We start from the raw sequence: 14,543 nt of genomic DNA, 5'->3' as shown, positions 1-14,543 counted from the left end.
ATAGTATATTATTTCCTTCCACAAGGTGATTCTAGCACTACGATGTAATGCATGTTTATTGATGTCTGTAGTAATGGACTTTCATTCAATGTGTGAAGTCGTGACAAATGAAATCATCTGGGTCAAACTACAGCAGCATTTATTGTAACGGTAAATGTTACTATTGTTACGATTTCTTCATATCCCAAGGCTTGGACTTTCTCTGTTTGACTGAGATGTGGCTAGGTGTCGGTGAGTCCAGCGCTTTCACTGAACTTTTGTCCAACGATTGCTGCTATTTTAGCTCTCCATAGACATCTGGCCAGGATGGGAATTGCCACGATCTTTAAAAGTCACTATAAATGCGAGCAGCTATCTCTTTCATCCTCTTTCAGCAGCTTTGAATTGTGTGTGTTTGAGCTGGGTCGCTCTCACACCGTATTGTGCGCTGTTATTTATCGACCTTCTAAATACAATGGCTTCTTGAATGACTTTTCAGATTTCCTGGGTGAAATCATGCCTAATAATGACCGTGTCCTTATTGTTGGTGATTTTAACATACATGTGTGATGCCCTGATAAGCCAAAGGCAAGGGACTTTTTAAACCTCATTGACTCTTTTAATTTTGTGCAATCCGTGTCTGGACCCACACAAGAGCGCGGACACACACTTGATCTTGTTTTATCCTACGGTCTGCCTGTTCTCAACCTGGAGATTTGCTCTGCGGTATTTTCTGACCATTTGCCGGTATTATTTGAGGTTGCTCTTGCCCGTAGTACAGTTAAATCTACCGCTATTACTCGGCGTTGTCACTTAAATCTACCGCTGTTACTCGGCGTTGTCACATCATTAACCCCTCCACTGCTGCTCAGTTTTCAGCCGCTTTCAGTCATGATTCAGTCATTCCAGAATCTGTGAAGAGTACAGAGCAGCTTAGTTCATGGTTTCACTCCACCTGCCTGAATGTTTTGGATGCTGTGGCTCCATTAAAAACCAGGCGACTTAAAATCAGATCTGAGCCATGATTAAATTACACTACTCGAGCTGTCAGACGGGAGTGTCGTAAAGCTGCGCACAAGTGATAAAGGGACAAACTCCAGGTGTCTTTTCAAATATTAAGGGACTGTTGGCATCATTATCAGACAACTGTAAAAAAATGCTTGAAGGGAACATTTGTCAAACATTATTGTGTCCAACTGTCACAAACCTCGTGTTTTGTTTAAAACAATTAATTGTTCTCTTAATGCTTGGCAGACTGCCAGAATAGAAGCCTCTCCTGCGGCTTGTGAATCATTTCTTAAATTCTTTATTGATAAGGTCTCTTCTGCTCAGGCTCTCATCTCTCCTGCTGTCCATGACCCCGCTGTCTCTGTCACCTGCTCTGCTGTCTTTGAGCAGTTTGAGCCTGTAACTCTGCCCTGTTTATGGGAGGTTATTAGACAGTTGAAGCCCTCTGGTTCTCCTAATGATGCTTGCCCCCCTCAACTATTTAAAGAGATTTTCCCCACAGTTGGAACTGCTGTACTTTCTATTATTAACAGCAGTCTGTCCTCAGGTGTGGTCCCCGTTGATTTCAAACATGCAATAGTTCAACCCCTGATTAAAAAACCTGGGCTAGATTCTGCAGTTCTTGCTAATTTCAAGCCAATTTCCAGCTGCCTTTTATTTCTAAAATCCTTGAGAAAATAGTCTGCAGTCAATTAATGGAATTTCTTAAAGACCATAGTATTCTTGAGGTCTTCCAATCCGGTTTTAAATCTCTGCACAGCTCTGAATCAGTTCTTTTAAGAGTTTTCAATTACATATTTTTAGCCACAGACTCCAGTGAATGTGTTATTCTTGTGCTTTTAGATTTAACTGCTGCATTTGATAAGGTGGACCACAAAGTCCTGTTATCGTGCTTGGAGCAGTGGGTGGGCATCAGGGGCCTGGCGCTAGAGTGGTTCAGGTCATACTTGGCTGACCGTACTTTCTGTGTCAGTCTTGGTGACTCTGTGTCCTCCTCTGCTTCTCTCTCATGCGGGGTTCCCCAGGGCTCGGTCCTTGGCCCTCTCTTGTTTTCCCTGTACTTGCTCCCACTTGGCTCTATACTTAAGAAGCATATTTCCTTCCACTTTTATGCCGATGACAGCCAGATTTATGTCCCTCTTAAAAAGAGGGACGCTTACTCCATCGCTACATAAGTTAAGTGTCTTGATGACATAAAAGCCTGGATATCATTAAATTTTCAAAATTTTAATAAAAAGAAAACTGAGGTGATAGTGTTTGGTGGCTCCACTGGAACACCCCTCCCAGACCTGGGCTCCTTGGCCCAGCATGTTAAACCCACCATCACCAACCTAGGGGTAAAAGTCGAATTTGACAACCAAATCAGGATGGTTGTCAAATCGAGCTTCTACCACTTGAGGCAGCTGGCCAAAATTAAGGGAATTCTTTCAAGGCAGAAGTTCAAGGTAGTTATCCATGCCTTCATAACTACCCGGCTGAACTACTGTAATGCCCTTTATGTGGGGGTCAGTGACTCGGCCATCTCCCATCTGCAGATGGTCCAGAACGCTGCAGCACGTCTTTTAACAGGCACACGCAAGCATGAGCACATTTCCCCCATTTTAGCTTCACTCCACTGGTGGCCTGTACATTTTAGGATTCATTTTAAAATTCTTTTATTTGCTTTTAAATCCCTGAATGGTTTTGCCCCTCGATACCTCTCTGAGCTTCTGCACCCCTACACACCTGCTCGCTAACTCAGGTCAGCCGATCAGCTGCTCCTGAGAGAGCCGCAAACTAAGCGGAAGCTTAGAGGGGACCGTTCCTTTTCTGTTGCAGCCCCAAAACTCTGGAATAACCTGTCTTAGCACATTAAGCAGGCCTTCCTCCCTGCCTGTTTTTAAATCACTTGTCAAAACCCACCTCTTCTCCTTGGCGTATAACACTTAGTAAGACAGTGGACTTTTTACTTTTATTTTATTCCTTTTTTCTTTTATCCCTATCATTTTTTATTCGCTATTTTATTCTTTTTATCCTTCATTTTATTCTATGTTTGACCCTTTCTCATTTGTCTTATCAGATTTAGTGTTTTATGTCTTTGAGCTGTTGTGTCTGATGTTACAATGTTTTTTTATTTTTTTATTTTTTTGTACAGCACTTTGGTCAGCTGTGGTTGTTTTAAAGTGCTTAACAAATAAAGTTGGATTGGATTGGATTGGAGGTCTATGATTGTTTTTTTAGGTCTTAGGGTCCTGCATATGCGTACAAATTTTGGTAGCTGTAGGCAAACCAGCAATCCTTCGACTATAATGACATTTTTTGCTCCCACTGGGTGGCGCTCTCAGTACGACAAAAAACTCATTGGTAAAAAATTCATAACTCTGGTTCAGTACACCTAAACACATGGCGCTCTATAACATTTTTATACGTCTTGAGGTCCTACATATGCCTGAAAAAATTCATAGCTCTAGGTGAAACGGGCTGTGACCCAGTAGAAGTGTTCGACTCCAGAAAAAAGTTATAGAGCGCCATGTGCTAAGATGTAAAGAACCAGAGTTATGAATTTTTTAATGTGCCTTTTTGGACCGCTTTTGGATGTTTGCAGGTACAAAATTCCTCTTAATATCTCCTAAACCTCACCACGGACCAGGCAACGCCTTAGATTTGCTGCTGGCTGCTCTACTTCTCACTATGTATGTAATATCAACAGCGGCCAGAGGCAGCGCCAAAAAAACAGAGATCAAGCACAAACGTATGAACTGTTAAACTAAATAATCTCCAAAACATTTTTTGGGTGCAGCCCACGTGGCCCAGTACCAGTTGATCCACGGACCGGTACGTTGGGGGCGTTGGGGACCACTGTCCTACACAACTGGGCATAATTTCATGAAGATCGGCCAACATATATGATGGGGGTGAGGCTTTAAATTATGTGTGTCAAATTTACTTCGCCATGAGCAACAAAAACCTTAATAACTCCAATGTGCAAACTTCACAAAATCTGAAACTTTACAGAAAAATTACTTGTCAAGGCTTTAAAATATCTGCATTATTAATTTTCAAATTAATTATAGTGCCACCTAGTTACAGACAAAAAATGTCATTTTTTAAACTTATATGTATTGTACTAAGCCCGTAAGAGTAAATGAATTGAAAATTTGTCTCAATAGCATCGATACTTGGATAAGGATTTTCAAATTTTCTGACTGTGTGATAAAGGGGATGGTCTATACGCAACCTCAAAGTCCGCTGTTATGCCAAATCAGCAAAAGTTGCTGTAATTGAACCCAGATGATCCTAAAACTGCTGCCAGTTCCAACCCGTTTGACCTAGAGATACAAAATTTTTAGGCATATGTAGGAAACTCAAGACCTACAAAAACATTATAGAGCGCCATATGTGAGGATATACAGAAACAGAGTTATCAACTGTTGAATGTGCTATTTGGCCCGTTTTTGTACATATTTCGGTACAAAAACCCTTGACCCGATCAACTTCACATTTGACGTGCTCCATTATTTGACATAGGAACACAACTGGGCAACATTTCGTGACGATCGGCTCACATATATGATGGGGGCGGGGCTTCAAAATACGTGTTTCAAATTTCCTTTGTCACCAGTGACAAAAACCTTAATAACTCAATTTTTGCACTGTGCTAATCCTGTTTGAGCAAACTAACTTTTGCAAACTAACTTTAACTAAAAATTGGCCAGAATAGCGTTGAGGCAAGGAACATGAAGGTTCTCCAATCTTACAACTTTTCGTCAATAAGCGCGGCCAGTACGTCGCCGCAAAATTCAATGTCTCACCAATATCAAAAAGTTTCTGTAATTGGACTCAGATGGTCTTTTCTAAATTTCATATAGTTGATGGGAGTCCAATGTAAAACACACCTACTGAACAGTTTTTTGTCGTACTGCGAGCGCCACCTAGTGGGAGCAAAAAATGTCATTATAGTCAAAAGATTGCAGCCAAACCCAGTTGGATCGACTTACAGCTACCAAAATTTTTACGCACATGCAGGAAGCTAAGCACTAAAAAACAATCAAAAACAGCCATACACTAGGATGTATAGAAAAAGAGTTACAGATTTTTGAAATTGCTATTTTGATGCATTTATAGCTATTTGTAAGTCTTCAACTGCTACCCCCTTCTCTTATACTGTTGACCCCATCAAATTTCAATTTGGCGTGGACCATTATCAGACTTAAGAGGCACAACTGGTCCAAAAATAGTCACGATCCCATGAAATATGTGTTGGAAGTGGGCTGTCAAGATATGAGGTCAATGTTTCCTTCGCCCACAGTAACAAAAACCTTTATAACTGAGCTGAACAAGCTTTAAAAAAAATCTGAAACTTTACAGTATCATGATGACTCACGGTCCAAATCTTCAACATGACACATTTCCGAAATAACAATAGCGACACCTGGTGGCAGACAAAAAAGTTAACTTTTACACTTTCATGTACTGTACTATGCCTGTTTCTGTAATTAACTAAAAATTAGTCCTGAGAACATTGAGAGGGAACATTAATGATCTCAAGTTTTATGATGTTTCAAATTTTGGTGTGAACTTTATACCGCCTCAAAATCTGATGTCTGGCCAGAACGGTAAAATTGATTATAACTGCACCAAGATCATCATCTCTAAATATCATTTCGTGGGAGTCCAATGCTCAACACTTTTTTTCCTTGAAGTGTGGGCGCCACCTGGTGGCAGCAAAAAAAACCTACGTTTTTATTTTTATGTACTTTGTTTAGCCTGTTGAAGTAATATCACTGATTTTTTTTTCTGACAGGCCTTCAGACACGCCTAATTTCCTCCACCAAATATTACGATGTTTTGATAATGGCCGTGGCCTATACAGCAGTGCTCATTACAACGATTTATTGTGACAATAAATGCTGTTGTAGTTTGACCCAGATGATCTCATCTTGTCACGACTTCACACGTTGAAAGTCCATTCCTACAGACATCAACAAACCTGCATTCCATCGCAGTGCTAGAATCACCTTGTGGCAGGAAAAAATATACCATTTTTGCAATTCTATTTACTTAGTTGAGCCCATTGAACAAACGCTAATGAAAATTTAACCTTTTCTAAAACACTGACTTCTACTGTTAACCTGCATATGCACAAACACATTCATACCCAAATGTGTTCATACCTCAAACTGTTCATAGCCCAACATGCTCAGGTCTGCGAGGGCCTGTTATAGCTGCTCGCAGCTCTAGTTAGGGCCCGAGCAGCTACCGCTGCGAGAGCCCTCTTGTTTTTCTCCGGATTATTATTATTATTAGGGCCCGAGCAGCTACCGCTGCGAGAGCCCTCTTGTTTTTCTCCGGATTATTATTATTATTATTATTATTAGGGCCCGAGCAGCTACCGCTGCGAGAGCCCTCTTGTTTTTTTCCGGATTATTAGGGCCCGAGCAGCTACCGCTGCGAGAGCCCTCTTGTTTTTCTCCAGATTATTATTATTATTATTATTATTATTATTATTATTTACTGTGCAGCGCTTTTCCATTTTTGAGGGCCTAAACATGCACGAAAAGTCACCAAAATTTGCACATTTGTCGGGCCCGGTGAAAAATTGGATATTTTTGTGTTTCCCAAAACAATGCAAAAAAAATGGCTCTGCAGCGCCACCTAAGGTCCAAAAAGTGCACCTGGTCCCGGCCCGTTTGACCTAGAGCTACGAAAATTTTTAGGCATATGTAGGACCTAGAGACCTACAAAAAAGTCAGCGTGAGCCATGTGCTCAGATGTACAGAAAAAGAGTTATGAATTTTTGAATGTGCATTTTTGGCCCATTTTTGCACGTTTGCAGGTCCCAAACTGCTCCTTGTTTCTCCTAAATGCTTTACTCAATCGCCTTCAAATTTGCTGTGGTCCATATTCACACATAGGGGCACAAGTGGGCAAAATTTGGTGCAGATCCGCTGACATATATGATAGGGGCGTGGCTTCAAATTATGTGTTCAATTTTTCCTTCGCCAAGAGGGACAAAAACCTTAATAACTTTGATGTACTAGCTTAAAAAAATCTAAAACTTCATAGACACATGGAAACTTATGTCTTTAACACCTTTAAAAAAAGTTTTTTTAAATACCTACTAGCGCCGCCTAGTGGTTGATTAAAATGTCATTTTTTACAGTTTCATGTATTGTGCTCAGTCTGTTTGAGTAAAACAAGTGAAACTTGGTCAGAATATCATTAAGACATGGAATATTAAGATTTTAAAATTTTATGACTTTTCGACAATGGGCGTGGTCTGCACGCCACCTCAAAGTCAGATGACTCGCCAAAACGAAAAAAGTGGCTGTAATTGGCCCCAAAATGGCCTTATGAGTGGAAAATAGCTTCTTACTCCCGGCCCATTTGACCTAGAGCTACAAAAATTTGTAGCCTTATGTAGGACCTCGAGCCCTACAAAAAAGTCAGCGCGAGCCATGTGCTCAGATGTACAGAAAGAGAGTTATGAATTTTTGAATGTGCACTTTTGGCCCATTTCTGCTCATTTGCAGGTCCCGAACTGCTCCTTTTTTCTCCCAAACGCTTGACCCGATCGACTTCAAATTTGCTGTGATGTTTGATCTGACTGTGAGGCACAATTGTTCAAATTTTTGTGATGATCCGCAATCAAATCTGTTGGGGGCGGGGCTTCATATTATGCCTTTGATGATTACTTTGCCACATGTGAAACAAACCTTTATAACTCAGCTTTACAAGCTTAGAAAAATCTGAAACTTCACATACACATGAAGACTTAAGCCCTTAACACAAGTGTTTAAAAAAATCTTCAATTGCTTATAAGGCCATCTAGTGGCAAACAAAAATGTCAGTCTGATGTCTCGCCAAAACGAACAAAGTTGCTGTGTTTGGTCCCAGATGGTCTTATCTTTTCTAAACTTCATATATTTGATGGGTTTCCAATGCGGAATACACCTATCAACGTATTTTTTGTTATAGTGCGAGCGCCACCTAGTGGCAGCCAAAAATATAGCATTTTTTAAACGTTTTTATGTGTTTAGCTGAGCCCTTTGATGTAATATCACTGAAATTAAGTCTGCAAAGCCTCTAGACAGCCCTGCTGACCTCCACCAAATTTTACGAAGTTTCGATAATGGGCGTGGTCTCTACAACCATTTTCATTCCGAAGCTTTATCTGTCCAGTAAAAGTTGCTGTAATTTGACCCAGATGATCTGATCTTCTCACAATTTCACACATTGGATGAAAATATTCTCCTGAACATATCTACAAAAATATATTCCAGTTTAAAGCTAGCGCCACCTAGTGGCTGCAAAAAATGTCATTAGTCGAAAGATTACAGTCAATCCTGTTTGGTTTGACCTACAGCTATGAAACTTTGTAGGCAAATGAAGGACTGTAAGACCTACAAAAAAGTCAATAGAAGTGATGTGCTAGGATGTACAGAAAAATTGTTATGAATTTTTTTAATGTGCAGTTTTGTCCCATTCTTAGACATTAGCTGGTCTCAAACTAGTGCCTTTTTCTCTTAAACGATTCACCCCATTACCTTCAACTTTGGCATTAATCATTATGCAACTGAGGGGCACACATAGTTTAAATATCGTGAAGATCTCTTGACAGAAAAGATGGGGGCGGAGCTTCAAATTATGTTTCATACTTCCTTCGCCAAGAGTGACAAAAATATTAATAACTCAGCTATGACAGCTTCAAACCATCTGAAACTTTCCTGGGACTTTAAAAGTCATGCAATAATACAGCTATGTGATAAACTTTCAAATCATTTACAGCGCCACCCAGTGGCTGACAAAAATCTCATTATTTATACTTTTATGTACTGTGAAATGCCTGTTTGACTAAATGAACTCAAAAATGGTCAGAAAAGCTATGACACATTGGAACATTAAGGTTCTCAACTTTTATGACTTTTCAATAAAGGGCGTGGCCTCTATGCCAACTCAAAATCCGATGTCTCGCCAAAACGGTAAAAGTTGCTGTAATTGGAACTAGATGATCTGATATTTTTTAAAACTTCGTATATGGGATGGGAGTCCAATGTGAAACACACCTACAAGCCTATTTTTTATCATAGTACGAGCGCCACCTAGTGGCAGCAAAAAAAAATAGCAAATCCTTAATGTTTTTATGTACTCTGCTGAGCCCCTTAAAGTGATATCCTTAAAATGTTTTCTGCAAAGCCAGTGGCCATGCCTTATGCCCCCCACATATGAGTACAATGTCTCGACAGTGGGTGTGGCCTATATGGCATTGAAAGTCACAAAATTGGAACAATAAAAGCTGCAGTAACTCCACCCACATTGTCCCACCTTGTCTAAATTTTACATATTTGGTAATAGTCCTGCACTGAAGGGATCTACAACTAATTTTTCATCATTCATAGTCCTTGTTCATACCCCGACCTGTTCATACCCCAACGTGCACAGGTCTGCGAGGGCCCTTTATAGCTGCTTGCAGCTCTAGTTATTATTATTATTATTTACTGTGCAGCGCTTTTCCATTTTTGAGGGCCTAAACATGCACGAAAAGTCACCAAAATTTGCACATTTGTCGGGCCCGGTGAAAAATTGGATATTTTTGTGTTTCCCAAAACAATGCAAAAAAAATGGCTCTGCAGCGCCACCTAAGGTCGAAAAAGTGCACCTGGTCCCGGCCCGTTTGACCTAGAGCTACGAAAATTTTTAGCCATATGTAGGACCTAGAGACCTACAAAAAAGTCAGCGCGAGCCATGTGCTCAGATGTACAGAAAAAGAGTTATGAATTTTTGAATGTGCATTTTTGGCCCATTTTTGCACGTTTGCAGGTCCCAAACTGCTCCTTGTTTCTCCTAAACGCTTTACTCAATCGCCTTCAAATTTGCTGTGGTCCATATTCACACATAGGGGCACAAGTGGGCAAAATTTGGTGCAGATCCGCTGACATATATGATAGGGGCGTGGTTTCAAATTATGTGTTCAATTTTTCCTTATCCAAGAGTGACAAAAACCTTAATAACTTTGATGTACTAGCTTAAAAAAATCTAAAACTTCATAGACACATGGAAACGTATGTCTTTAACACCTTTAAAAAAAGTTTTTTTAAATACCTACTAGCGCCGCCTAGTGGTTGATTAACATGTCATTTTTTACACTTTCATGTATTGTGCTCAGTCTGTTTGAGTAAAACACATGAAAATTGGTCAGAATATCATTAAGACATGGAATATTAAGGTTTTAAAATTTTACGACTTTTCGATAATGGGCGTAGTCCGCACGCCACCTCAAAGTCAGATGACTCGCCAAAACGAAAAAAGTGGCTGTAATTGGCCCCAAAATGGCCTTATGAGTGGAAAATAGCCTCTCACTCCCGGCCCGTTTGACCTAGAGCTCCAAAAATTTGTAGCCTTATGTAGGACCTCAAGCCCTACAAAAAAGTCAGCGCGAGCCATGTGCTCAGATGTACAGAAAGAGAGTTATGAATTTTTGAATGTGCACCTTTAGCCCGTTTTTGCTCATTTGCAGGTCCCGAACTGCTCCTTTTTTCTCCCAAACGCTTGACCCGATCGACTTCAAATTTGCTGTGATGTTTTATCTGACTCTGAGGCACAATTGTTCAAATTTTCGTGACGATCCGCAATCAAATATGGTGGGGGCGGGGCTTCATATTATGCCTTTGATGATTACTTTGCCACATGTGAAACAAACCTTTATAACTCAGCTTTCCAAGCTTGGAAAAATCTGAAACTTCACAGACACATGAAGACTCAAGCCCTTAACACATGTGTTTAAAAAAATCTTAAATTGCTTATAAGGCCACCTAGTGGCAAACAAAAATGTCCGTTTGATTTCTCGCGAAAATGAACAAAGTTGCTGTATTTGGACCCAGATGGTCTTATCTTTTCTAAACATTACATATTTGATGGATTTTCAATGCGGAATAGACCTATCAACGTATTTTTTCTTATAGTGCGAGCGACACCTAGTGGCAGCCAAAAATATAGCATTTTTTAAACGTTTTTATGTGTTTAGCTGAGCCCTTTGAAGTAATATCGCTGAAATTAAGTCTGACAAGCATCTAGATAGCCTTGCTGACCTCCACCAAATTTTACGAAGTTTCGATAATGGGCGTGGCCTCTATGACCATTTTCATTCCGAAGCTTTATCTGTCCAGTAAAATTTGCTGTAATTTGACCCAGATGATCTGATCTTCTCACAATTTCACACATTGGATGAAAATATTCTCTTGAACATATCAACAAAAATAATTTCCAGTTCAAAGCTAGCGCCACCTAGTGGATGCAAAAAATGTCATTAGTCGAAAGATTACAGTCAATCCTGTTTGGTTTGACCTACAGCTATGAAACTTTTTAGGCAAATGAATGACTGTAAGACCTACACAAAAGTCAATAGAAGTGATGTGCTAGGATGTACAGAAAAATTGTTATGAATTTTTTTAATGTGCAGTTTTGTCCCATTCTTAGACATTAGCTGGTCTCAAACTAGTGCCTTTTACTCTTAAAGGATTCACCCCATCACCTTAAACTTTGGCATGAATCATTATCCAACTGAGGGGCACACATAGTCCAAATATCGTGAAGATCTCTTGACATAAAAAATGGGGGCGGAGCTTCAAATTATGTTTAATACTTCCTTTGCCAAGAGTGACAAAAATCTTAATATCTCAGCTATGAAAGCTTCAAACCATCTGAAACTTTCCTGGGCCTTTAAATGTAATGCAATAATACAGCTATGTCATAAACTTTCAAATCATTTACAGCGCCACCCAGTGGCGGACAAAAATCTCATTTTTTATACTTTTATGTACTGTGAAATGCCTGTTTGACTAAAAGAACTCAAAAATGGTCAGAAAAGCTATGACACATTGGAACATTAAGGTTCTCAACTTTTATGATTTTTCAATAAAGGGCGTGGCCTCTATGCCAACTCACAATCCGATGTCTCGCGAAAACGGTAAAAGTTGCTGTAATTGGACCTAGACGATCTGGTATTTTTAAAACTTCGTATATGGGATGGGAGTCCAATGTGAAACACACCTAGGAGCCTATTTTTTATCATATTACGAGCGCAACCTAATGGCAGCAAAAAAAAAAGCAAATCCTTAACGTTTATATGTACTCTGCTGAGCCCCTTGAAGTGATATCCCTTAAATGTTTTCTGAAAAGCCAGTGGCCATGCCTTATGCCCTCCACAAATCAGTACGATGTTTCGAAAGTGGCTGTGGCCTATATGGCATTGAAAGTCACAAAATTGGAACAATAAAAGCTGCAGTAACTCCACCCACATTGTCCCACCTTGTCTAAATTTTACATATTTGGTAAGAGTCCTGCACTGAAGTGATCTACAACAAATTTTTTATCATTCATAGTCCTTGTTTATACCCCGACCTGTTCATACCCCAACGTGCACAGGTCTGCGAGGGCCCTTTATAGCTGCTTGCAGCTCTAGTTATTATTATTATTTACTGTGCAGCGCTTTTCCATTTTTGAGGGCCTAAACATGCACGAAAAGTCACCAAAATTTGCACATTTGTCGGGCCCGGTGAAAAATTGGATATTTTTGTGTTTCCCAAAACAATGCAAAAAAAATGGCTCTGCAGCGCCACCTAAGGTTGAAAAAGTGCACCTGGTCCCGGCCCGTTTGACCTAGAGCTACGAAAATTTTTAGACATATGTAGGACCTAGAGACCTACAAAAAAGTCAGCGCGAGCCATGTGCTCAGATGTACAGAAAAAGAGTTATGATTTTTTGAATGTGCATTTTTGGCCCATTTTTGCACGTTTGCAGGTCCCAAACTGCTCCTTGTTTCTCCTAAACGCTTTACTCAATCACCTTCAAATTTGCTGTGGTCCATATTCACACATAGGGGCACAAGTGGGCAAAATTTGGTGCAGATCCGCTGACATATATGATAGGGGCATGGCTTCAAATTATGTGTTCAATTTTTCCTTCGCCAAGAGTGACATAAACCTTAATAACTTTGTTGTACTAGCTTAAAAAAAATCTAAAACTTCATAGATACATGGAAACTTATGTCTTTAACACCTTTGAAAAAAGTTCTTTTAAATACCTACTAGCGCCGCCTAGTGGTTGATTAAAATGTTATTTTTTACACTTTCATGTATTGTGCTCAGTCTGTTTGAGTAAAACAAATGAAAATTGGTCAGAATATCATTAAGACATGGAATATTAAGGTTTTAAAATTTTACGACATTTCGATAATGGGCGTAGTCTGCACGCCACCTCAAAGTCAGATGACTCGCCAAAATGAAAAAAGTGGCTGTAATTGGCCCCAAAATGGCCTTATGAGTGGAAAATAGCCTCTCACTCCCGGCCCGTTTGACCTAGAGCTCCAAAAATTTGTAGCCTTATGTAGGACCTCGACCTCTACAAAAAAGTCAGCGCGAGCCATGTGCTCAGATGTACAGAAAGAGAGTTATGAATTTTTGAAGGTGCACCTTTAGCCCGTTTTTGCTCATTTGCAGGTCCCGAACTGCTCCTTTTTTCTCCCAAACACTTGACCCGATCGACTTCAAATTTGCTGTGATGTTTTATCTGACTCTGAGGCACAATTGTTCAAATTTTCGTGACGATCCGCAATCAAATATGGTGGGGGCGGGCCTTCATATTATGCCTTTGATGATTACTTTTCCACATGTGAAACAAATCTTTATAACTCAGCTTTCCAAGCTTGGAAAAATCTGAAACTTCACAGACACATGGAGACTCAAGCCCTTAACACAAGTGTTTAAAAAAATCTTCAATTGCTTATAAGGCCATCTAGTGGCAAACAAAAATGTCAGTCTGATGTCTCGCCAAAACGAACAAAGTTGCTGTGTTTGGTCCCAGATGGTCTTATCTTTTCTAAACTTCATATATTTGATGGGTTTCCAATGCGGAATACACCTATCAATGTATTTTTTGTTATAGTGCGAGCGCCACCTAGTGGCAGCGAAAAATATAACATTTTTTAAACGTTTTTAAGTGTTTAGCTGAGCCTTTTGAAGTAATATCGCTGAAATTAAGTCTGAAAAGCCTCTAAACAGCCTTGATGACCTCCACCAAATTTTACGAAGTTTCGATAATGGGCGTGGCCTCTACGACCATTTTCTTTCCGAAGCTTTATCTGTCCAGTAAAAGTTGCTGTAATTTGACCCAGATGATCTGATCTTCTCACAATTTCACACATTGGATAAAAATATTCTCCTGAACATATCGACAAAAATATATTCCAGTTTAAAGCTAGCGCCACCTAGTGGCTGCAAAAAATGTCATTGGTCGAAAGAGTACAGTCAATCCTGTTTGGTTTGACCTACAGCTATGAAACTTTGTAGGCAAATGAAGGACTGCAAGACCTACAAAAAAGTCAATAGAAGTGATGTGCTAGGATGTACAGAAAAATTGTTATGAATTTTTTTAATTAAAGTTTTGTCCCATTCTTAGACATTTGCTGGTCTCAAACTAGTGCCTTTTTCTCTTAAACGATTCACCCCATTACCTTCAACTTTGGCATGAATCATTATCCAACTGAAAGGGCGTGGCCTCTATGCCAACTCAAAATCCGA

General features: G+C 39.8%; 1 protein-coding gene across 1 annotated transcript in view; it reads right to left on the bottom strand.

Moving 5' to 3' along the window:
• The window catches only part of pdxdc1 (pyridoxal-dependent decarboxylase domain containing 1), a 158,437-nt gene that overhangs the window by 2,413 nt on the left and 141,481 nt on the right, over positions 1 to 14,543 (bottom strand). The window lies entirely within an intron of this gene.

Source organism: Hippichthys cyanospilos, chromosome 16 (assembly GCF_059441005.1).
Source record: "Hippichthys cyanospilos isolate Australia breed blue-spotted pipefish chromosome 16, RoL_Hcya_1.0, whole genome shotgun sequence".
Taxonomy (NCBI): Eukaryota; Metazoa; Chordata; class Actinopteri; order Syngnathiformes; family Syngnathidae; genus Hippichthys; species Hippichthys cyanospilos.
This window is presented reverse-complemented; position numbering and strand designations above follow the sequence as displayed.